A 27,624-nucleotide genomic window follows, 5' to 3' on the forward strand; every position below is an offset into this window, starting at 1 on the left:
CCCGAAAAAGAGTTTATGATTCAATTCATTATAGTAACACCAAAAAAACTTTTACTATAAGCTATGGTTTACCTTCATAGAAACTTTTTGAATTGCCTTAGTACAATATAATATTTTTCAATTTACTAGGAATTTAATAAAAATGGACTTAACAGACCTTCATTCGCCAATCTCCTAAATTGATTTATTTAATCCTCTTTCCCCAACTACAATTTTCCTAATTCTGTTTGCTATGTTAAACTATTAAGACTCGTCATAGTAGAATGATTTAATATAGTTGTTCCTATTCAAAAGATGTTTTATGTGAGAATTTAAAACAAAAAAAAAAAAATTCTCCTATATCATTTAAATATATAAGTGTGGATATTATTTAAGATATTGTACAGATAACTCGTTTTATGAAAAATTGCATAGCACAGTGTCAGTATATGAATATTTTTTACAGTGTTAGAAATATATTCAAAAAAATGAATATTGTATATTATAATATATGAATCTAACTATAAAACAATAGTAAAATAAATATAATATATGTTATAGCACAGTTATTATAATATGTAATTTAAACGAAAATGTGGCAATTCAAATTTTATAAATTATACATTTCAATAATATTTAGAAGAAATAAAAATTGCTTTAATGTTTAATAAACGATATTTAACCTCAAATAATCATGGCCATAAGCAAAAGTATACATTTTTTTTAATTCTTAATTTCATAAAACCATAATATGTAGTCTAAAAATATTTAAACGGGATTTAAATTATAAAAATATTTTTCTTTTTACTTAAAAATTGTATCTGATCTCTGAATTTTCTTCTTATACAAACAAACTACTGATACATAACCTGAAACCACAATGTCATTTTTTGAGTTATGGTATTGTAAAACATATACTATATATATATATATATATATATATATAATACAAAATCAAAACATTGTAAATATAAAAGCAAAGTCAAAAAAGGCAACACTAACATTTTAATTTAAAACTGTTTATGTAAATATCAGACGTTTTGTCAATAAGAATTTTTCTTTATAAAATAAAAATCTAACGTTGAAAATAATATTATAAATTGTATTAAAAATATTTCAAACAAATAAAAATAAAAATGTCATTAAAACATTTTTGATCACATAATAATTTACCTACACAATTCGTTGTATTTATTTTCGTTCATATTAAAATTTAATTTAAAATTGAATATCACTGAAAATAATAAATTCTAGAGATGTTATTAATATGGTATATTTTAGGTCAGAGCAATGAACTAAAAGATTATATATACATATATATATATATATATATATAAAATACATTTTTACTATTTAATTCATCTAATTGAATAATCATATATATATACATTACCATATCTGGTAAGTAAAACAATCTGCATGCAATTTCGAGTTTAATCCCAGTAAACATTTATTTTCTCATTATTATCGATGACAACTCCACCGAACGGAAAATATTTTACTTAAATACATTTATTTTAATGTATTAGATTGAGATGTAATATTTTGTAGAAAAACATGATTATATACCAATGTTTATTTTTTGAATAACTATTCTTAAAAATATATTAATGTCTTCAAGGTGTAACGTATTCGAACATTTGTGCTAGTTTTTCGGTGTTTATATTTCAAAGATTTTAATGTTGTAAATATTATATTTAATAATTAAAAATAACATTTAATTTTGCTGAAATTAGTTCATATTTTACGACAAAATTCGGTTAATTTTAAGCTTTTTAATGGATATTGAACACTTAAAAATATAAAATGCTTTGTATTATTAAACCTCAAACAATATGATGTAAATTTATTAAAATATCATTATGGAAAAAAATACCTAAGTTTATAAGGCATTTGATGTAATATTTACAGCTTATAGGAAAAGGTATACCTAGTTAACTTAAGGTAATTTAATTTTAAATGTCAAAGAAATGAAATTTTTATAAAACTAAGTAATTAGAGCTTAATTATAATATTAGCTATATCATATTGTAACTAAGATAATTCATATTAATTGAGTTAAAACTGTAGTAGTATATTTTAGAACCTGAGCAAAGCGATAAATATATTGATTTTACAACGATATAATATTTTCTTATTTTCTTATTATTAGTCATAATAAAAAAATATCTATCACATAAAGTCTATTTAATGAGTTTTTATTATTTTTAAATGCTCATAATTTATACATACATCACCACACAGTTCATTAAACATATGTCAACAAATTAATTTTTTTTCACCACAGAATTGTTACTTTTGAAGATCCTGAACAGAGCGACAAATATATTAATAATTGATTTAATGATTTTGAAATGATGTGTTTTTTGTTGTGTGCGTATGTGTATGAATATATTATATTATACAAGAGTCATTTTAGTTGTACTATAAAATGGACATACAAAAGTGTGTACCTGAATTGCCTATCCAGAATGCCGTGTGATAATAATTTATAGTATCTATTGAATTTAAAATACTTGAAAAATAATATAATAATGGGATTATAATAAACAAAATATAAAACGCTAATTTGTCCTTAAATATTTACTTATATATAAATAATAAGTTATAATGATGATGTATAAACAAAATCACGAAATTTAATATTTGTATAATCTTATATTATCTAGGTAAAATGACCGTTTGGGATATTTATCGACATCCGAGAGTGTAACAGCTTAAATCATTTACTTTTTTCTTTTTACTTTAAAATATAATATAAACACGATTTAAATAAGATTTGGTTAAGATTTATTTAAACTATTAGGGTTTTTTTTTATATACATATATAATATAACTTATAAATTATTTTAACATCATAATATTTTATAATTATATTCATAGAATTTAATTTGACAGTGATTGAAATCAAATCTTAATTAAATTCTTAACGAGGAAAATGATATATTTATTTTGAAAATATGTTTGTTTTTTGTCTATAAACCTCATTTAAACTATAAATGCTTATTATATATTAATAATTAACTATTTTTTCAAATTTAAATTTTTATGTTATATCATAATACTCCGACAAATATTCTGATTTGAAATGTCAAATTAAAATGTATTTTGCTAAAAAAAAGAAGAAAAATAAGAAATAAAGATAAAATAATATGATTATTATTATTTTTAAAACGTATATAATTTGTTTCTTTGATTGACGTTTATAATATTGAAGATAATTATATTTATTTTAAAATACTGATTTGGAGAAAGATAGTTGTAATTTTTGAATATTCTTCGAAACATCTATAACGTAATATAATCGTAATATAATATGTATTACTATCTGATATTGTATGATAGCTACAAATCACGTGGTATCACATGCTGTTGTATAAGAGATACATTTGATTAAATTCGCATTAAATAAGACGACATTAAATATGCATAATGAATATTGAGCTCTAGAGGCTTTTTTTGGGAACAGAGCGCTTCTGCTTCTACCTGCACTTATACCATCACGACCAACAAGAAAATTCAAACAAGACAACACACATCAAATTAAGCGCCACCAAAGGTTTAAGCTTTCTGTATCTCATTTAGCTATTTTTTTGTTTTATAATAATGAATACCTATTACACAAAATCAAGTTAATTATATTAATAATTCATACGCATACTATTAGTTAGTTAAACACAAGTCAACAGGTTAATAATTTTTGCATTAGAGAATTTTTACCATCTTAGATTTTGAGTTCAATATTTTTTTTAGAGAATTAAATATTAAAAATGTTAAGTATTCTTCTAAATAATCGTGAAAACCAAGCAGAAGTTAAAAAAAAAAACAGGAATTTGTACACAAAATTAATTTTTGGCAACATCGATTTTATTTTTTTGCAGTTATTCAAGAACAAACAACAGATTTACAATTGAAATTTTAAATATTAACTTTAATTTACAGTTCAAATTTGGACGAAATTATATATTTAGTTTAAGAATAACGATATTAGTAATTTTACTATAATTTAAAAGAGGAATTAATGTGTTTATATTATATTGTATTATACATTTTACTAAACACAATAGATATTTTCTAAATATGTTGGTTAATTATTCGAGCTATAACCTATTTATACCATGGACCTATTCACACTATTTTACAATAAAGTGGTATTGACTAGAAAACTAATAATAATTATATAATATTGTACAAACTGTTAAGTATAAGTACATACTATAGGTAATAATTAAATAATATGAATAAAGTAAATGCAATGTTTTCGGCAAAACTTAAATCAACCTACCATAATACTATTAATAAAATAAATTACTTTAATAGCAATAAAAATATATATATAATATCATGCAATATACATAATGATGCATGCTAACAAATCGTCTTCGCTCAGTATCGTCATTCGTGTACAATGATGCATCATTGAATTCAAATTTAAAATATCTATTCAAATTTGAGACACTTACTGTAACACAGAACGATAAACTTGGCCACCTTTGTTTATGTTTTATTTAATCGTGTCATTATTTGATTACAATGTCACTATATATATATATATTATATTATATATATATATATTAATACTATGATTTTTAAAACTTAACTGCTATGAGCAAAGAAGTTTAAAGAAATGTTTCCGTCCGTATAAACTTGTAAATCGTTCACATATTTTCATTTAAAATACTTGACTAAGTAAAACTTATTCATAAACTTGACCGGCCTTACATAATACGATCATCGCATTCCTAATACTGAGACCGAGCATCAGGCTTACAATTGCGGGGACTTGGAGATAATACCGATCGTTAGCGTCGAAAATAATTGGTTTGTTGACGTATAATATTATACACGTATAGGTGCGAATGTCATACCGTGAGAACGCTTATTTTCGTCGGCAGTCGGTTAGGGAATATTCGGTTTTTGATGCACGGAAATGGAAAAAATAATACATTCACGATGGTGACGAGCCAAACCGAGTCTTTGTACAAATTGGCTTTATTTTCTGTCGGGCGTGAGTCTTCCGATCCCAGCGGGAAACGTCGAGTATACAAGATGGCGGCTAAGATAGTATATACATATTATAGTGGTGCGACAATGACAAATACGAATTGGGCAATTAGGGCACGTTTAAAAACTCCTGGATCAAAACGAAACTCGGCGGGATAACGCTAATCTCGAGAGTCCAACTACGCGACTGAGTACTTTACGGTGGCGCCGCGTGCTAAATAATTATAGACATCTAAATTGGTCAAAGCGTGTTAAAAACACACTGGCGCGGTATCATTAGAAAGTTTGAAAACTGAATTTATTATGCGATGTCGGTTAATTAGTCTCCGGCAACAGTTTAAAACAAAACAAACGATAAAAACGCGGAAAAGTTGTGCACTCCGCGAGTAATCGAGTAATTTAGTAGACACTTTTGTGGACAAGGACGGAATATTTGCATATCGGTGTACGTATATTTCCGTTGTTCCTGCAGTTTTTAGCAGGAAACAATACAATTCGAATATCGTTACAGCTTTTAAGAAACAGTAGTTCAGCGTATAAATAAATCAAAGAGGAAAAAAATTGTGTGCGAGACACTTTACTGCATTGTTCGTAATGATATATAATTCAAACTTACTAACAGGACCACAAATTATATATGTGCTAACCTGACTACAAATAGTACAAAAAAATTTTGGAACTTTACCAACGTAATATAAAAAGTAGTATCAATTTTTAACTACAACGTTACACTACAAATGGAGTTTTCGTAGATATATTACCAAAATATACATGTAAAATCAGCAATATAAGACATTACTACAGTATACGTCTTAAACATCAGTAAATCAATATTAATTTCAAATAGGTTATATTATAAAAAATCTTAAACTTCTAATATTAATTGTAGTTTACTTTTAATAATGTTTAAATACATATAATGTAAAAATAAAATGCTTAAGCTTATTATTAACACATTTTAAGTATATATTAAATAATATATCTATTATGACATAAGATAATAAGAAATTATAATAGAGTCGTTTCATAAAATCTTTTGATAAATTTAAATAAAAATGCCTTTTCCTAAAAAAAAAAATGAACGTATAGGAATAGTATATTTTATGAAATTATAATCAATACGTTCAATAAGCAAAATAAATTTAAGCTGTATTTTTCTAATATAAGTTCAGTTTATTGGTTAATTATTTGTTATTGATATACTTACAATATAATGTCATATCTTTTCTTATCGTTGTACTAAATATTTTTCGTTTTTAAAACCATAATATTATTAAGAACATATGTATTATTAAAATCAGTTAAAGTTTTTAATAATCACTCTTACGAATACAACATAAATAATAAGTATAATAAAATACATTATATATTCGAAAAATAGATTTATTCTATGAAAATACGTATATATTACCATTATATTATGTCGATTTTCAATCACGACTCAATAAGACTTTGTATCACATGCTTTTTATACATATAATATAAAACGTTAGTCCAGCCGTTTAGGCGCCATGAAAAATACTAGACGCTTTTAGCCGACGCATACTGTTGTCTCTTTAGTTTTTTTTTTTTTGTGGTTGAACGAATGGTTTTTGGCACAGACATAATAGTGCATGGTTCATAAATTGTACCTGATAGACAGACGAAGGTTTTAGAACACGAGTTTTTTGGCTTTTAACAACGGCACAATGCCGGAACACAATTCTTTTCAAATTTCATATCTAATAAATAAGTCATATTTCTTTAAAAAATAAAGCACGATGAATAAAAAAGTATTATTGACCAAGTAAATTATTACATATATTATGTGTGGATTACAAAGGTACTACGTACAATACATAATTCAGGTACAGTGACTTACGTTTTATATCGCACACAAGTTAAAGTTGTATTTAATAATTAACTGTCTATGCACGGTAATACAAAAATAATATTGTACTCGCGCATAAAATAATGTAAAAAATTTGGTTTTTTTTATTATTATTTGGATTGTTATTATATATACCTATTATAATACTCTCGATTACGTAAATGAAAATAAATTTATACCGACACGCGTATATAATTTTGGATGTCCCGAGCGCTGGTTGTATTATAATATTATCGCAGCGCGTTTGCAACAATTATTATTCGATTTCCTGGAACAAAGTTTGTCTCCCCATTGTTTCCTTAGCACGAACAACGGGTACCCTATAATAATAGTTCTCACCACAGTGTCGTCAATATATTACGTTGCAACCATCGAATGGCTATTATTACGCCCATCAGTGAGGCTCACCTTAGGTATTTTGCTCGGCCTGTACTTGTGTATCTGAACACCTGCAGATTATATAACCTGCGATTAAACGGCGCATACATCTAAATACGTTTGCGTTTTACGACTCAACAATTCAGCGACGAAGACGACGACGACGACGACGACGACGACGACAACGACGACTATAATACCACGTGCCTCTATCGGATATAATGGACATAATGCTGTGTACAAGCGATACGAAACGTTATGGGTTATGCGGCAGCAGAATAACTTACTACCAACTAAATGTGGCTGATAAATCAAGATTGTACACTTACTGACACAAAAATATGTATTGAGAAACGCAGAAAGATTCACTTATGTTTTCTTTAGTTTGGATTTGCATGTCTTTGCATTCGAAATTATAGCAATTTCGTTTTCAATGTAAATACATTTAAAATAATATATAGAATACCGAAGTTTCTTCAATCTTTACATCTAATATAGAAAATACAACAATTGGTAAATACGTATTAATGTAGGCAGGTATTATGAATTATGATAAAATAAGAATAAATATTGTTAGTCATAAATGCATAATACGGCCACAAGATTAAAACCGTATCGTTTACACAGGCCAAAAAAAACCCACATCATTATAAAAATAAAAATGTTTTGATCGGTTCCCCCAGAATCTAAAATTAAAAATAAATTATAATGTAATGATTTTAAATTATTAAATTTTGAAAAATATTTACAATTCAAATTTCAAATGAATTAGCTTTAGGTTTATTCAACTTATCATTATAAAATATAGGAATTTATTAACGATATTCATATAATATTTTAAAACTATATAAATATAGAATAAGTTTCAATGCATAATATATCAAATAAGTAAATCATTTTGTATAAATATAATAACTTCAATTAATTATTTTAATCAAACAAACTTTTTTCTTTATTGATTTTATAATATAACTAGGTAATTAAAAAAAAATCATTAAGATCATTAGCCTTGATATAAAAAAGAACGATACAACTATCATAATATCCATAATATTATATTATATGCATAATTGCATCCTACAAAAAAAGTTGATTAAATTAATACAATTTCTGTATCGAGAATTTCTTAGATAGATGACATTAAATATTCAACCATTATTGTATATTGATTATATTGACCAGAAATATAAATATAAATCTAACTATGATAACTATGAAATACAAATTTGAATTATGTTATTTTTATTAAAGCTACCTCTATTAATAAAAAACTATAATAATTAATAAAAATATTTTTAATAACACATACTATCACCAATAAATATGTACTTTTGATAATATTAAATACCTATACATTGCTATACATATGAGTTTATAGTTATATATTATTATAAACTCTTTTTCTCATAGGAAAGGTTGCTGTAACATAAAATTTGAATAACCTTGTAAATATTATTTATATGTCTTTAATTAACTTAACTAAATGTAGTTCGCATACCTTATTTTACCTTACATTTTCACTGCCGTAATTTTAAATTAACTATTTTACATATTTTTTGTTCCAAACCTATTTTACTCGAGGAATTCTCCAAATCCTTTTTTTTCCAAAATCAGAAAAAAAATTTTACAGTATTATTGAATGATTAAAAAAATATATTTTTGTAATCATTTAATTGATTTCAAATCATCATTATTTTTCAATCGAGGTTTTTTTCAAACTTTTTTAGCACTCAAAATGTTAAACGGTATTTAACTATTTATAAAATGTTAATTTACATTTAATCGATAACGATACAATTTAAAATTAAAAATATTATAATTTGCTTTTATCAAATTATTTTTAAATATTGTCTGTTGGTGTAAAATATAATGATATTTGCCATTGAACGCAATACGACTGAGTATGATGGTTTGGAAAAAATGAACTTTCATATGAAGATCACCGCATAAATTGTGTAAACATTACCCAATGAAATATAGTCTACAGTTATAGGTTATCAAAAATAAACCCATAGGTATATTATATGTTTTAAGGGCAATGCACCTTTTTATTACTAGCTATAATGTATAAAACATAATATTCAGTACGTAGAAGATGAAAAGTATTTTATTGGATAAAAAATAAAATTGTCAACTCAAAAAGACGTTGCGATATTTGAGAACAGTAAAATTCAAATAATATATTACGATGAACATATTTTATTGATGAATTTGTTTTCATGTTTTTACCACATTTCTTAGACTTAAGCGTGATAACTATAATAGTCATAATTTAACAATATTCATTCACATAATTTTATAATGTTAGGGAAACAAAATTTTTATGAAATTTAAAATAATATTAGAATAATTTAAATGTTAACTGTTAACTGTTATGTTTGGCTAGTATTGACACAGTCAAACTCGTCAAAAGAAACTTAATGTTTAAAAAACTACTCGTTTGAATAAAATATGTAAAATATCATGCGTATATCTCCATATATCCGTGATTTACAATTACTCAGCATTTTTCAAACGATTGTATGCTCAACTTCTCAACAGTTTTACACAACTAAATGGATTATCTATTTGCCCAACTAAACGGTTATTGCTTTAAATTTTTGCATAGCCATTTTACCTGTAACAAACTTTTATAATCCCTTTTACGTGTGTCAAAGTTTCTTATATAAATAATAAAGCTATTAAAAAAAAAAAAAAAAAAAAAAATACTTTTTGAAAGAAGCTTACGGCGGTTACGGACTACGATGTGCAAGGTATAGGTATTCCATAAACAAATATATATATAGTAGAAAAGTTTTTCAATTTCAATAATGCTATATACAAACATACAATTTTGAAGAATATTTTTAAAAACCCACGTACAAAAACTTACTATTACCCGGGGTGAAACTGACAACATTTTGTTTTATTAACATTACAATTAATTTTTAAGACAAAATTATATTATCTACATTTAATATGATATATCATATATGTGGTGATGTTATAATAATTTAACGATTTTACCTTGACTCAATTTAATAATTACCATTTAATTTATTTATCTACCATTAACCTATTATTCGATCCACTAATCACGAGAAGTAGATTATCGCGTGTTATTTTATTCCAATTTAGACCTAAATATCAACGTCCGGAACAAATTAATTACGCAACGCAGAATTGGTATATTTTGAATATTATATAGTTTTATTTTTTAGGGGAGATGAGAAAATTAAGTATTTATTTTTAATTTTTAACATATTTTACATAGTGAATGAGTATACCACACACGCATTTTAGTATCAAAAAAGTACTTTTATACATATACATACTTTAAATATTACGTGGAAGGCTTCCAATAAACATAGAAATATCACATATAAGTAAGTATTTAAAATTAATATACTATTGGAAAAACAACTTCAAAGAAACTCGGAAAAAGACTCGAATACAGTTTTTTTTCTTCACGTCATGAATACCTATAAATGTAATGAAAAATTATTTAAGAAATCCAAGTTTTAACGAGATTTATTAAATTATAAAAATTCAAACTCAAATCGGGTGTTTTGATGATGGGATATAAAATTGGTTTTCCTGTAAAAGCGTAACGCTGTATTTCAAGCACAAAATTAGTATCCCTTTGCGAAAAAAAACAAATTATCAAAGCGATTAAAAAAAAAAAAAAAAAAAAAAAAAACGATTTTTGTTTCTATACAAATCAACCGAATTTTCTACCTACCATATTATTATATGTGCATGTATACTGTATTGTGTATAATACAATTAGACGTGCGTAAAACTGCATGCAATGTGTATAATAATATACGTATAATATCATTATATATTTTCGTGTGCCAACCTACCAAGAAAGTGACAGAACGTATTTGACGATCATCGGCCGTTTCGCGTACCTGCATTATTATCATCAGATATGACGTTTTTCCAATAATAATAATAAACGACATATGACGGCTACTGAAATGTTACACGTACGACGTCGAGTATACAACCGCATTATTGTGTACAAATCGTTTACGATATAATAGCAAATATTTTACACCTACCTATATAATAATAATAATAGCTGTATTATCACGTGTGTGTGTAGAAGAAAATGACACTAATTGCGCAGTGCTGTAGGGATATATAGGTAGACGTAGGTAGGTTGTACTATATCGTGGCTACATAATTATTACACAGGTGTCAGCATAATAATAATAACGCGATATTTTGTGTCGTAAGTGCTCACCGTGACGTCCGGTTAGGTTAGGTTATCGTTACTTATAAAGAAAAATAATCTGGTCGAAATGGAGAAAAAAACGCTGGATATTTATGTAATATATAAAATCACAGATACCATAATAATAATAATAATAATAATAAAAATAATAATAGTAATAGTAATAACAATAACAGTGGTATACGATATTATAATAATACCTGTAATATATTTTTCGGATTAAAACGTTCCAATTCCGTAGATAATACCATCTAATATTATTAAAATAATGATATATACATATATATATATATATATAAATATTATATATTATATATACCGCCCATGTATTATTGCGTATGGTCGTCGAACATAATAATGTTGTGCTATTATGTATAAGCCGGGTCTAATACGTACAGATATAGCAAAAGGACCGTTTAACATACTATTGCGCACGTGATTATTATTGTCTGTTGTGTCAGCGTTTATGAAAGATCGTCGATCCGCGTTCCGTATTCGTCAGCAACTATATATAATATAATATTATTATTACACCATAGGCGGAAAACATTTCTATGTGTAGACACGGTCGAACATTCGTAACCAGAGTTCGTCATTTTCATCAAACTCGTGTATTACACAGATTAAAGATGCATTCCTGTACACATTACCACTGAGAATTAGTTGAACGGTTTTCGTATCGTAGGCAAATAATAATGTTAACAACACACAAGAGTATAACATATTATACCTAATGACGCTCAACATTTAATTAAAATGATTTTGTCTGATTGTATAACATTACCTGTGGATCGTTAAAATGTATCTAACCACAATATTGGGCACGTTTTTTATGCATATTATTGCTGAGACTATAAAAGATTTGAATTATTATAAATTTAGTATGAAATATTTTTGATATTTTATAATCGATTGATTCAAGTATTAACATGATTAAATATATTTCAGTACTCAACAGTGGCGTATTTAAGAATTTTTTTATGGGATCAGATAATATTCCTAACATAGTTCAACGAAAGCCTTAAACCTTCTTCCCCATAATAGGTACAACTAAAAGTAGATACTAACTTCTCAAATATAGATAAAATAGGTTAAATGTTGAAACAAAAGATCAATTTTTATTGTTTCCTTAAAAATTTTAATATTTAGATATAAGCCTTTTCGAAACCCAAAATTCAATTATATATAAGCCAAACTCCTTTCAATCTTTTTTTTTTGTGAGCTGAGATTTTATAACTTTAATATAAAAAAATCTGAATGAAAAATAATATAAATATTAAAAATTATTCACATTTATCAGCATTTATAAATTCATGGATAACATTGGATGGATTTATGAATGATCCGTATTGATTGTATAAATATTTCAGAATACATCTCTATCAATATATCTGTTTATACTTCATACAAATTCTTAAATTGGATCGCATATTAGTTCAATAACGACTGAATTATCCTCAATACATCATTACCCACATTTCACTATTTTTTATCATCGCTACCATGTCGTCATAAATATAAATTTGTTCAAATTGTTGATTTTTCAGCTCATGCTTAACTCATGATACTTAAGAATAAAATACCATCACCCGAGTTTTTAACAGCTCTCTAAACATTAAAAGAAACCAGTGCAAATAAATTATTTTAAACTCTTATATTTTGTTAAAAATTGTTTATTAATTTCACTATTACCGTACAATAAATCTTTCAATTCTTGTGGATACGTATCATGTTTAAGGAACTTAACTTTTCTGTGTCGACAGTAAGTGTTTATAAATCACCAATTTACAGATACAAAGCATTACAAAATTAAATTTTTTCTGTTTTATTGCTAAAATCTAATTCTGGCTCATCTGCAGTTTGTTCTTACTCTAAATTTGTTTTTATATTATTACTTATTGGTATATTTATCACATTTTCGTTTATGGTTTTCTTTGATTTTTTTTTATATTGTTCTTTATTTGTAACGCACGTTCTTCATTTAATATCTGAAGCCTCTTCTATCCATCTTAAAATATACAAAATAATTAATATTGGTTGCATGGAAATTATGATATAGTATAATATATTATATTCTATAGTAACCTGAAATGTTGATAACTATATTGGGTTATTATACATATATTATACATATATATGTTTATGACGTATTATGTATAATATTTAAGTCAATACGTCTAACTCGACTATAACTCGTAGGTACCTATAAAGTATAATATAATATTAAATATTATAACAACATATTTTATAAATCTCGATTGTTACACACTTATACTTTTGACTGTCCGCGATTTTTGACCGACAGTCGCATTAACAGTACGTATAACAGTTCCTTAACCCTTCCATTATAATATTATTATTATTATGTACCTTTATAATACTTCTACCTGGAACGTTATTAAATTTAGTTTAATATAAACACAGTAATAATATTATTCCCTCGTGTCCCTCGAAAGCGCTCTCGCATTATTGCGACAAAACAATATCGCAACGTTTAGATGGTCTAAATATTGTCCGTTGGTATTTGGTCTTAGAAATATGTATATAATATAATATATATATATATTGTTACCCAAATAATATAATAGCATAAACGTGTTATGTGCTTATAACCTAAACAGTTTTTACAGAAAATATTATTGTTTAGGTTGGCTATAATATGTACCACGAATATGATGGAAAACAAAAAAATCAAATACACGTACAATATTGACGTACCCAAAAAACATATTACAAGTACTTTCAATTATAATCTAAAACATATTTAAAAATTCGTTGTTATTACATTTTTTCAATCAAAACAAAAATGTATTATAAAAATTTAAAATAAATCACATTATGACGATGTTTTTTTTTTTGATTGGAATCATTTATATTATTATAAATAAATTATATAACGTTATCAATTTATCATATTTTTGTCAAATATTTAAATAAATAATAATAGCTATTATTATAAAGTGTGAATTTAACGACAGTTTATTGTTACATAGTACTATATTTATTTTATTATTAAGTTAAATTTCAATATGTTATTATCAGATCAAAAACCCTAATCTCTTCTCGCAATTTTGATATTTTTCACATTTTTTGTATATTTTAAAATATCGTATTTAATAAAAAACAATTTCAACTACAAATATTGTTAATTTCATTACATCTTTACACTTGTTTTTTTATAACGAATTGAATTTCATATTTTCACGGCCGTTAGTTTTATTATTATACACAGTAAATAGGTATAGTATTATGATAATATAATGTTAATTATAATTAGTTTACCTTACTATAGATTTATTTTCAGTTTAATATCTATGAAATTTACACTAAAAAATACTATAGTAGTTGTATATACTAACCTTTTGAGAATAAAAATGTTAATTTTAACTGAATTTTAAAAATATGTAAGTTACAGGTATTTTTCCTATGGGAAATTTAACTTCATATCTATACTCAGGCAGCTCGAATCAGTAATTATCATGAACCTCTGTATACCTAATGTCTTCAAAGAAATAACGTTTCTACTTTATAAGTCCGGAAACTTGAAAATTAATAATGCAAATGTATACAATATGTTTATACCTTTTTGCAACACAGTTTAGTGAAAAAACAAAATTGGATAAGAGGATCCTTTATGTTGGAGTAAAATTATCGCAAGAAAACAACCAACCGTTATTAATGACATCAAGATCGCTTGATGGAGATTATAAATTAAAATTCACTGAAAACATTTTCTTCGCTAACTATAATAATTAAAAAATTCTATAAAAACATCGATACCGGTATATATACAGCGTGATTCACTAAACATGCTCATTCCAATTTTTTTCATTTTATAACAAATTTATTCAAATTCTGATTTTTGAAAATTTTAAATATGCTTATCCACTAGACCATTTTTTTTTAATCTCCGAGATACGAGTATTTATACTTTTTAAGGAGTACTATGTTGTGATCTAAACTTCTATTTTCCAAATGAGATCCCCGCCATTTTTAATGTAAATTAAATTAATTTAAATTATTTTAAAGAAAATGTAGATGTAACTAATTTTAAACTTAAACGAGTAGTTTTTCAGTTACTAAAATATTTATATTAAGGATAAAATTCCTTAAAAATGGTTTTACAAAAATTTTAAATTGATATAATATCAAATCTCTCATGTATTATAGTTTGACCATTTTTATAATTAATATTAATAAATTTATATATATTGCTAAAATTTTCAAAATACCGTAACTCCCATTTCTTCAAACCCATTATCATAGTTTGAATATCCTTAGTACACAAAGTTAAATAACTCAAACACTACTCATTTTGTTTTGAATTAGTTACATCAAAAAAAAAAAAAAAATGTCCACTTAATAATTTACAAAAAAAAAAAGAATGGAGACGGGTTGTCACTTAAAAAACAGAAAATGTTATCTCTATGAGACACTCCTTCAGTAGTACAAAATAATCTCATGTGTATGCGTGTTAACATAAACAGCATATTTAACTTTTAATGAAATAATATATTTATAAAAAACATTCTGTAAACATGAAAATGTAATATGTTCCATTAAAATGTGTTTGGTAACATTAAAAACAATAATATAGTTTTATTAAAATTCAATGATTTTATTTTATCCGGCTACAAATCTCACTGAGATCTACAAATATTTAATAAAATATTTAGTCACGTGTACTCATTTGGTATAAAATATTATTATTTACCTACCAGCCTAAGCATTAAAATATATTGTATTTGGGTTACTTATATTATCCTCGAGAAGTACATAATATAATAGGTACATCATGGACCGCTGGTTTTAAAATATTGTAGTGGTGAAATGAAAAAAAAAAATTGTATCGGGTCACTCCGCCGGACGACCCTATTGTTGTACACTCGACAATATCGCTTGTTATTATTATTATATCGCCGGCCGTCCAGTACAATTTATATACATGCATATAATATGATACAGCGAACCGTCACTTTTTACCCGAAGTGTGCGTATTTATTCCAGAGGGTCTGTATTTATTTTCCACCAAACATAATGCCACTAATATATTTTCTCGTACAGTACTCTATGTCTGTATATTATACAACAGCTCCTCGACGACCGTCGCACCAAACTGTTCTTTACCCCACGACACGTCCATCCATCCATCTCTCTCATCGCACGTCAATGATTTTGTGATACACCTCGGATATAATGTTTTCACATAATCTCTTGTGATATGCAAAAAAGTCGAGCGCGGACTGAGCATACCGATCAAAACCATTTGTTTCCGTGTTAAACGAATGTCGACGGTTTTAGATTTAGAATATCGAGTAACACATGCAGCTGCAGGCGTAGTCTCTGGTTTTCGGTGATTTGTTATATTTTTGATATCATTACTGTGATACGAAACTACTATTTACATGGATGCATGTAGATATGTCTAAGAAATCGCATAACTCCCGTCAGGAAGGTCTGAAAATCGCTCTACGATATTTGATATTTGATACGATTACTAAACAAGCTGCATCTATGAAGTCCATTATTCATATACGCTCACTAGTTAACAGTCCACCGTTAGATCTACCAATCATCTGGTACTGAAGTTCTATGACAGTATTCCAAGGTCTTTATAGATGTCTAGGTACTCTCTGTGATACTATTTTTTTTTAACTATTCAATAACTAATGTTACGTTATTAATTCATTGCTGTAATTTATTGCGAGGGGTTTCTGATTTCAAAGCAATCATTTTGACCAAAAAAAAAAATATATATATATTACATTTAAGCTTATTGTTTATCACCTTTTTTTACAATTTATATTAAATAGTCGAACTTACTTAACTCGAATTTTATTAACTCAAAATTCTCGATACCTTGAACTTTTTCCCTGATTCCTAGAATTTTATTGTATAATATATAGATAATTATCAAACAAAGTAACGACTTATTATTTTTTTTTATTAATAATATAATGATAATATTATTATATACTAACGGTTTTGAATTTCGGTTGTAGTAAATGTATGCGATGTTAATTACTAATTATTTGCCTCAATGAGTGAGCGAACCAATATATATTGAAGAAAACTCTGTTTTAGTTATACAGCAGTTTACAGCCTTGACACTATTCGTATATTGTCCAGTTTTCTTTAACGTATTCTGTGTAGATACATTGACAAAGTGGGTAGTAAATAAATTATCTTCAAAAAATACAACTCGTCGTATCGTGCGGGTCTTAATACAAGTGAATGTGATATTACACAATTTTTAACAAGTTTAAAAAGACGCATTATGGTGCGTCCCTATTATCTGGTACTTATCAATTACCACAAGGTAATATAAAACAACGCATCTCATAATAATTTTGTATTAATTTGAAAAACATAAATATGTGATCACAACAACAAATATAAAAATTTTAAAAAAATAACAGGAAAAGAAAAAACTCGAACAAAAGTTTATATTTTATTGTTTTTTGTATACTTCTAAAAAATATACCAAATTATTTAAAAAAACAATTTTTGTACGTAATGGCAACAAAAAAAGGGTCTTCTTTTAACATAAAACTTGCATTGATTAAAATATATTTATACACCGAATTATATTTATTTACGAGCGTGCGCGCGCACTTTACACACATATTTATATAGGTCATGTTGTATTATATATATAATAATATGTGTAAACCATGTTATTATGTATGTCTGTTGTTTGTGTATTTGGTCATCAATTTATTTTGTTTCCAATTAGAATAGATGCATAGTAATTGTTTTATTGGCTACTTTTACGATGCAAATAGTTAGAATGAATAATAATCAACTGAATATTTTAATTAAGAGCAGAGTTGACATACTTAATGTCATATTTACAATCAAACACATTTTGTTATGGATGATGATTGAAAACCATAACTATCAAACATCCCACACTGAAATAAAATAGTATTTAAAACAATATTCTTACTTATACTTACTATTCTTACTTCTAGATATGAAAAAATAATTCAAGCCAACTCAAAACAGTTGAAATAATGTTGTGTCTACCTGTAATTTAAGTCATATTCTTATAAATGACAATTGCGTATTAAATTAAATATTTTAATTGATAATATTGTCAAATTATTAATAAAGATTCACATATACCTGTTGCTGTAACTGGTAAAAATCGTTTTTTAATACAGCATGACATTTTTTGACGTTTTAACGGTAAAATAAAATTATCCTCACATTTTGTTATTTAGCACGATTATGCATATTGCATTATAATATAATATATATTATACAAACACAATACCTCTATCATTCTATAGTACAGTATAGCTATAATATAGGTATATACATAAAGACCAATATGCATTGTACTATGCGTATATTATACGATGACTAAATTATAGTGGATTTCTAAGCTTTGATTCTCCATTTTCATACAGCATACTAATATGTTGAGTGTTGAAACTAATTTAATATTGACGGAAGACAGTACACCGAGTAGGCACAGGTTTATCGCTTAAGCTTGGTGGATGATTGGTGATGGTGGTATAGATATTATATTATTGTTACGTGCGGTGTATGTAATATGTATATAATTTACTTTATTTTTTCCTAAGTGACCAACGTGAACCAAATATCGTGACAATCGTGAGAAAGGTCCATATTGTGTATCATAATAGCATGTTGTACAATTGTAATACACAGTGGTCAGCAAGTCCCAGAAGTCCCGTATCACCCTTAGTATCTCTGCGGAAAGTCGATGTATTTAAATTCAGTTTTTTTTTTTAGCAATTAGATAGAAAATTACAATTGAATGGTATACGTTTGAAAATTATATTTAGATATATGATAATTCTAAAGTAATAAAAAAAAATTATTCTATTTCTTTTTTAAAATTTTCATGATATAGCCATTATTTGTATTATACGTAATTAAAAAAAATATATTAAAAATTAGTGTAAATCGACCAAGTTTAAGTTAATTAACTTTTAGATTTTGTAAAAATAATAGTAAAATACAAATCGTACGCCTTAATCAATCTCAATTGGAATGTGGATCTTTTTTTTTTTAAATTAATTTATCCTTTTTGAATTCTGTCCGATTTTATGCAGCTTATGCCCGATTACAAATTTGTTAATGCCTTTCTTCATAACCTGCATAAGACTATTGAAAAAATTTGGTTTTTTATTGTTAAATTTAATTTTTGGTTACATTTTATAGATAGACAATTTTCTTATCCCGGAAACCATGCACCTATATAGTGAATAATTTAGCAGACATAACACACATCTATACCTACTTCTTAAATTAAATTGCATAACATATTTTGAATTTTTAAAAAATAAAAAGTTGAAACGTATGTTATTTAATTGAAATGTACTTACTAATTAAAATAAAAAAAAATCATTATTTAATTATATTGATTTAAAATAGGGATACTAAAGGTAATACGGAACTTTTGGACATACTATAGATAATATGGGATTTTTAAAATGCCATTCTTTTGACGAAAGATAAGATATATAATATTTTTTAATTTATATTTTAATAAGTAATTAATATTATTAAACAGTAATAATTTTGAATCATTATGAAACGCTTATGCCCAAATTAATATTAAATATATTAATTGTGTAGGTTTAGTGCACATTACCACCTCTAAATTGTATTATTATTATTATTATTATTATAGGTAAAACCTTTTGCTACAAAAATGATTATTATAATTTCCATCGTTACTGTTTCGCCATTCGACAACGGTAGCTATACTCGATATCAGTATTAATAACGGTGCTCCAATAACCGGTGCCATAACTTATCGATATAATGACGATAAAACGCGTTTGATTTCGCGTAATGGTTGTGTTATAGAATTATTAGTTCAAACATGCGGCGGTGACACGGCTATGTGCGTATAATATTATAAATCATAAACACGCACTACAATCATTTGCCATCCGCGTGTTGTGCATCTCGTATAACAATAATATAACGACATTTGCCTGTAAAACGGATTGGCACGCTGCACATGAAGACTATACGACTACGTTACAACTGTCAATTTCAAATCGTTATCGGAATCCGATTACGATAATATTATACATGGTGATCAAATTAATGAGCTTGACTAACCTTCCGAGTCGATTTTTGCGTTTATATTCAACCTTAACCAATTTTAATCATTTTAGTTTAAAAACTAATAAAAACAACAAATCTAGTATTTTTTAACATTGTAGTTTAAAAAAAAAAATCGTAAATAATTCGAACAATAATCGACTTGGAAAATAAGTGCAACTATTAAACGGATCATACTGCGTGCATAATATTATTAATATTGTTATACGTATTCTCACGGGTACGCGAGAGAAGCGACAACAATTGCTCATCCGAAAACGAGTTGAGCATAATAATAAAAACGTACATCATAGAAAACCATTGTCGGTTAGTAGTATACATTACCGTCAATCGATATAACAATATACATCGATCGAGATGCGACATGGTCATGCGTTCTTTAAAAAAAATAAAACCCGAAACGACGACGGTTTCGCTAAATAAAAGAGTGAATAATTGTATACAGTCGGCCACACAACAGTATAACGCACTATACGTTAAAGTTTAAAATCGTCAACGGCAATATCCCGACAATAACAATAACACACACACACACACACACACACACACACACACACACACACACACACACGCACACACAATACGATTTAGAAGCTTTCGGTTACTCTCTATTGTCGTTTATGGTCACACACTAATATTATATATATACATGTATACAATTCACAATATACCTAATAATATTATATATACGCCGCACGCTTCGGGTACGGACCGATCGCTATTAATTCGCCGCGTTAAAACTGACAACTGTAATCAAAAACCGACGACGGGGTCAAACTCGTCGCGCACGAGCCGATCAACGATGAGTGGGCAATACAATATCGGCCCATCGCCCCAAACGATGATGTGACCGGCACTGCCACCGACGATGATTAATCGTATTCGACGGGTCTCCGCGCGAACATCCCTCATGTGCGAAAGGCGTCGTGTCGTTGTCATGTTTTCGATTTTGTTCTCCGTCATTATTAATAATATCGTTATTGGCATTTTTCAACGAGCTCGCGCGTACGCGCCTTCACTGACGTTTTGAAAAACTTAAAACCGTACGACGATTTATAATGATATAAATAATTATATTGAATGAAGGTAAGCGCTGACGTGTTGAAGAGCGGAAGATGTGAAAACGGGACACTTGCATGTATGTGTATAGTGGTAAATTTTTGGAAATTGAACAATTCTTAAGGTGGTCTTATATGCCATGCTAAATTTATTATGAGAAACAATAATTTTTTTAATTTAGTATATTATATATATTTTTTAATCATTAAATACCTACAAGTATTTTTATACAAGTGAAATAAATTCTATAGTTATATTAAAAAAAATCAACATAAGTTTTAAATTGGTAAAATTCGTTTGACTTCATATTTTCGGAAAAATGTATAATTTCAGTAGCTTCTTAACTAGGAATGACTTGAGGTGTGAAGAAATGTTGCAGATATTATATTTTTTTAATAATAATAAGATTTATCTCATAGCCTTGTGGAATCTCCTCAACAAATTATGAATTGAATTAATGATTGGTTATAATACCAGTAGGTACCTAGAAACATCACACAAATAAAAATAAATGACCTTTTTAGAATAACATCTACCTTATTTTAGTTCTTCGTTTTTAGCAAATTTTTTTTTTTAAACATACACTCATTTATTTATTTTCAAACAACTGTACGTTTATATCGCACTTTTTCATCATAATCCATCCGTAATAACTTTTAGGTGTTAGGTTATTTGTATCATTATTGTACATAGCTATTTATTTCTAATAAGCTAAGTTTTTTTAGTAGAGTTTTACTAAAAAAAAAAAAAATAGTTGATAGTTATTCATTATACTGGATATATGCTTATACCGTAGAGATTGTATTTGTTGTTACAATAAATAAAATAAAGAGTGACACTGTAAAATTTGTCCCCGGGCGTAAAACTGTTCAACACTCGGGACTGTAATTAGGTTTTACTTTATACAGATATTCTGTAAACTATATTAATTATTATTACTATTTTGTAAATAAAAACGGAAATAGTGTGACGGCGAGATTGTAAAAAAATATGGAAACGAAACAGAGTGCAGTACCTAGTTCGTAATCTCTGCAATTCCGCGGGCTTACGAAATTCTTGCGTCCTCCCACGGTTTTCGCTATTTTTTTTTCAATTATTTCCCTCGAGTCTTATATACGCGTACGTAGCAACTCCGTCCACGCGCCCATCCGGAAAGGCGGATATCACTCGCGGGGTCGTTTACGTCCACTTGAACAATTCTTCCGCCACCACCGAGGCCTAATCAACCGGGTGAAATGGGTTTATTATTCTTTACTATTTTATACACTTAACATCGAAAAAAAAACAACAATAATAATAAAAAAAAAACCGCAGTCTCCTTTCCGGCCGAGTGTTTATTATATTTTTTTTTCCGTACCGCAGCGGCACCACCCCGGCAACACCGGTTTGAAGAAAAGCGCGCAAAACGCATAAATCAATGTTGCGATTCTTTTTTTTGTTTTCTCTCCATTCTTTTGCGAAACCGTCTTTGATGACGTTAACGACCTGCATTCCGCGTTGTTATCTCGTCCGTCGTATCTACTATACAACCCTAAGTCCTGACTTTGCCCCGAACCGGCGCCACCGAGGATACACTTCAGTACTTCACAGAAATCACCGTGCGTACCACACTATAACATTGTAATAATTATATTCATAACTTCCATAAATGTTCGACGAGAACTGGTCAGAATGCGGTTATTATCGTAATAACTCGCGTTTCGATTCAGTTGTTTAAACGAGTGCCGTTCGACGGCGTATTGAGACATAAATATATATATCATATATATATTAAAGCTTGTATATTTACGTGTGTAATAAATATTGTATTTCAATTTTCAGTACACAAAGTGAACGACCACATTGTGAAAAAAATTACACGATGTTAAATTAGTGTGACCATTTCATGAAAAAGTGACCATATTGTGAAATATTTTCGAACTTCACGAAGTGTAAAAAAATCCGTTTCCATTTCATGAAATGGTCATCTTTTCATGAAAAGATCAATTTCATCAAGTGGCTACGACATATATACACATTACACATATAAATAAACCATAATAGATATACATCTATAATTTATTTACCCATGTAAGATATAAGTATATTATGTACTATTGATACCCACCTATATATTTATATAGTTGTGTATGATTCATTATTCGAAAAACTGCTCAGCTAATTTTCAATTTTGATTTTTGTGTTTTTGAAAAAATGTTTTGAAACCTTCTAGTTTTTTAAACCACAAGCCATATTTTTACAGAAATAACTAATTTTGCACTATGGTCTTGTTTTGAGTTTTTTAATGATAATAATTGTATTATATTTTCAATATTTCATGATAAAAAGAAGAATACTTTTATAAAAATATTGATGTATAAATATCGAATGATCTTGAATATTTTTTAGATAAAAAAACATTTCAATTTTTGATGGGCCGAGTAAAATTTCAAAGAGTAGGTACTACGCAAAAGTTTTAGTTAACTACTCACTGGTGCTCATATCTAAATTTTAAATATTCAAATACTGACAATCTATTTATTGATTATTCAAGATCTATATATACGTATTGCATAAAAATAAAAATTTATTTTTTCGTGCTTATAAAATTATAATTCAGATTAGATATCATTAAAAAATATATATAAATACAAATACAAAACCAGTAAAATAGAAAATATTAAAAACTTATATTTGTAAAAATTTAAAATTGTAATTGTTTGTAAGACTTAAACTTTATTATTAGTTATAAAAAAAAATTAGTGTAGCTAGTTAAATGGAGCACGTTGTTTAATCCTTAGGGAAAATTGTATTAACAATTGTAATATACAATAGGTACAACAAAAATATACTGTTGATAATAATATTGCCTGTGATTATAATTTGCAGACATTTTATACTATACATATATATCTACATAAAAATAAACGCTTTAGTTTATAAATTTATTGACACAATACGTACACATCAATTATGTAAATGCATTAATACTTTTAATAATAGTCTTATTTTTTACTATAACATAACTGTAAAATAAACAATTATTCATAACATTTGAAAATATGTTGATTAAAGTGATTTCTCTATGTTTATTTATTGCTAACTACGACGGCAACAAACACAATAATTATATCAATTAAACTTAATCACTTAATAATAATATACTTAAATAATTGAATTTAACTATGAATTATTTAATTTTCAAATAAATAATATAATTTTGCAATAGAATATTTTCTCAAATGCTGTATTTAAACAGCTTACGTTCATACCATTCAAATTAATTAACCTCATAAAATGTTTACAGCCTATTATTAAAACTAACTTTAAAATAATAATACTATACAAAACTAATTTAAAAATATATGTTTTAAACAAAATTTAATTTTTCTCTTAAGACGCATAAATTTTAATGTAGCATATTATAAACAATTTAAACACGAATTAATTTCTCATTTGTGAAAAATATTGACGTAAATATCATAATATTATATGAAGCCATTGAAAACATGCACGCGCGCGAGTTAAGATTAATACCAAATAGGAAAACTAATATTAATAAAACATTTTCTAAATAAAGAATAAACTGTCTACAAGTAGTCTAAACATTGATAAGATATCTGTCTATTGACAATGTTTTATTCGATACATTTAATATAAATAATATTTGTATTATTAATAAGATACGCATATGTATTATGTATATTATACTTAATCGAATTGTAAGAAATAATAATAAAAAGAAAACTAATATTAATACAGTGTACTTACGATTATCCGCGGAATAGGGTGGCAGGGCATCCGCGGATAAGCGACTTCCTAATCAGAAAAATTAAAATTACGAATTAAACGTATCAACAATTACCAAGAAGTATTAATATATATTAAACAAGCGTATTGTATTTTACGTTGTTATTGAGTAATTGGCTATCACAGCCCAATTAAACCCGTAACTATGTATAATGTGAATATAATATATATATTTACATTATTCATATAGGTATGCTGATGATTCCGCGGAAGACAATGGATAATCCGCAACACGAATAGTCCGCTAGCGGATAATCGAGAGTACACTGTACTCTTGACACTTGGTGATCAAAGGATGAAATTTATTTATTTAAAACTTTAAGAATATATATGATATGTATGATTATAAGTTACAACAATAACAGTATCTAAAATCATAAAATATATTATACCAATATAATCCATTAATAGATGAGGTGTAGAATGTGTAGATATATTATTATATATCAAAAACATAGATACTACGTATTTAAATAATTTTCGGTATACAAATATTTTAATATTTTCAATATTATACCTAATAGGCAAATATAAAAAGTTAACTAAATTATTACATATTAATTTAACTATGTATAATATAATGCGATAAATAAGGAAAATGATAAAGTACCTACACGTTTGTATATGTATTACTAACAAATAACGTTTCAGAATTGCTCTATGTGCGATAATATATATAATATATTTTTTTTGACCAAAAACTAAAAATTTGATCACTTGATGATAAGATTATAACAAACTACCTACAACCCCAAAAAAATCTATCACTGTCCGGCATTATTTTCTCACTCTAAATATTACAAGGTGTCATATTATTAAAATAAATTACTTACTTAAATCGCAATTTAATAAAATGAAAAATAAACAGTGTCTTAATATTGATTAATAATATATATATAAATATTATATGCATAAGAGATTTTTTTGTGTAACATAATTATTACGCTTGTCATTTAATCAATCAATCAATATTTTGCGATGTTTATATTATAATGTATAGCTAACTTTATGACAATAATATTATTTAGAAGAACCATTGTTTAAATTAAAAATATTATTTTAAAAATGAAAGTTAAATAATTTTTCTATAATGGCTAAAATAACTAAATTATGGTGAAATAAATCTAAATATTGTATCAATATTATGACCAGTGTCACAACTAGGTATATTTGCAATCCAGTCATAATATTATTTTTAATTATCAAAATTGGTAGTTCAGAAGTTATAAAAAAATACAGTTTGACCAATATTATAGGTACTATAAAATAAGTCAATAGATTAAAATCATAATAATATAGAATATTTAAAATCAAACCGATCGGCATGGTATGACTTAATGGCCTTAACTAGTGATGCACAGCACCCCCAGGAAACATCGGTAATTGCGGCACTGAATATAACTCAATATTATAAATATGATATTTCCCAAAGTCCATAAACCGTGTAAATATTTAATATAGATTTATGCATGTATAGGTTAAATGATTATAGCATCAATATTAGTTATATCATCAACTTTTTTATTAAATTATTTTTTTTTCATTATTATTAATTTTATAGTTGGTTGAATTATTTTTAAATAATAATACAATATGTAAATTATATTTATTTATGTATATATATTTAATTTTTTTTTAATAATATAATAAAAATATATAAATTATATGTACGTTTGAGTTGAGGCTTATAAATTAAGAAACTATTAAACCAATTTGAACTAAATTTTGCACACAGATTCTTTGAGATCCGGTGATTGTCTATAATTTCTTTTTTTAACTCCTAATGGATTCTATAGGATAGCTTATACATAAATTTCGTTTTGGCTCACAAAAATTAAAAATGTTATTGTTTATATTATATTGTGTAACCATTAGTTATAGAATAATAGCATTAAAACAAAATGATCCATATAATTTTAGCTTAAATTTAAAATGTACTTGTCTGAAATTTACAAAACTTTTAAAGAAAATTTTGATTCAAATATAAAAATAATACTAAGTGCTGTGACTAATTCGTCATAGGTAGATTTCCCATCTCGCTTGAATTAATTTACAAGTGAAATATATCCACGCCGATTAGCCCGTGAACTGAGCTTCACTAAAATCTTGATATGTATTATATACATTATACACAGCACCATATTTTATATATTTTTCATTCGCAGACGGGTTATTACAGATATTTTAATTATAAGAATAATGAATTAAAACC

At 26.4% G+C, this 27,624-nt stretch overlaps 1 protein-coding gene across 3 annotated transcripts in view; it reads left to right on the top strand.

The window, feature by feature from the left end:
• The window catches only part of LOC132929345 (somatostatin receptor type 5-like), a 194,703-nt gene that overhangs the window by 93,891 nt on the left and 73,188 nt on the right, over positions 1–27,624 (top strand). Inside the window, exon 1 of one of the 3 annotated variants that reach the window (XM_060994678.1) lies at positions 21,440–21,650. The exons of the other annotated variants lie outside the window; for them this stretch is intronic. The gene's annotated coding sequence lies outside the window, so the exon portion shown is untranslated. Of the gene's footprint in view, positions 1–21,439; positions 21,651–27,624 lie in introns of those variants that run through there. 3 annotated transcript variants of the gene reach the window in all.

This window comes from Rhopalosiphum padi, chromosome 1, assembly GCF_020882245.1.
Source record: "Rhopalosiphum padi isolate XX-2018 chromosome 1, ASM2088224v1, whole genome shotgun sequence".
Classification (NCBI taxonomy): Eukaryota; Metazoa; Arthropoda; class Insecta; order Hemiptera; family Aphididae; genus Rhopalosiphum; species Rhopalosiphum padi.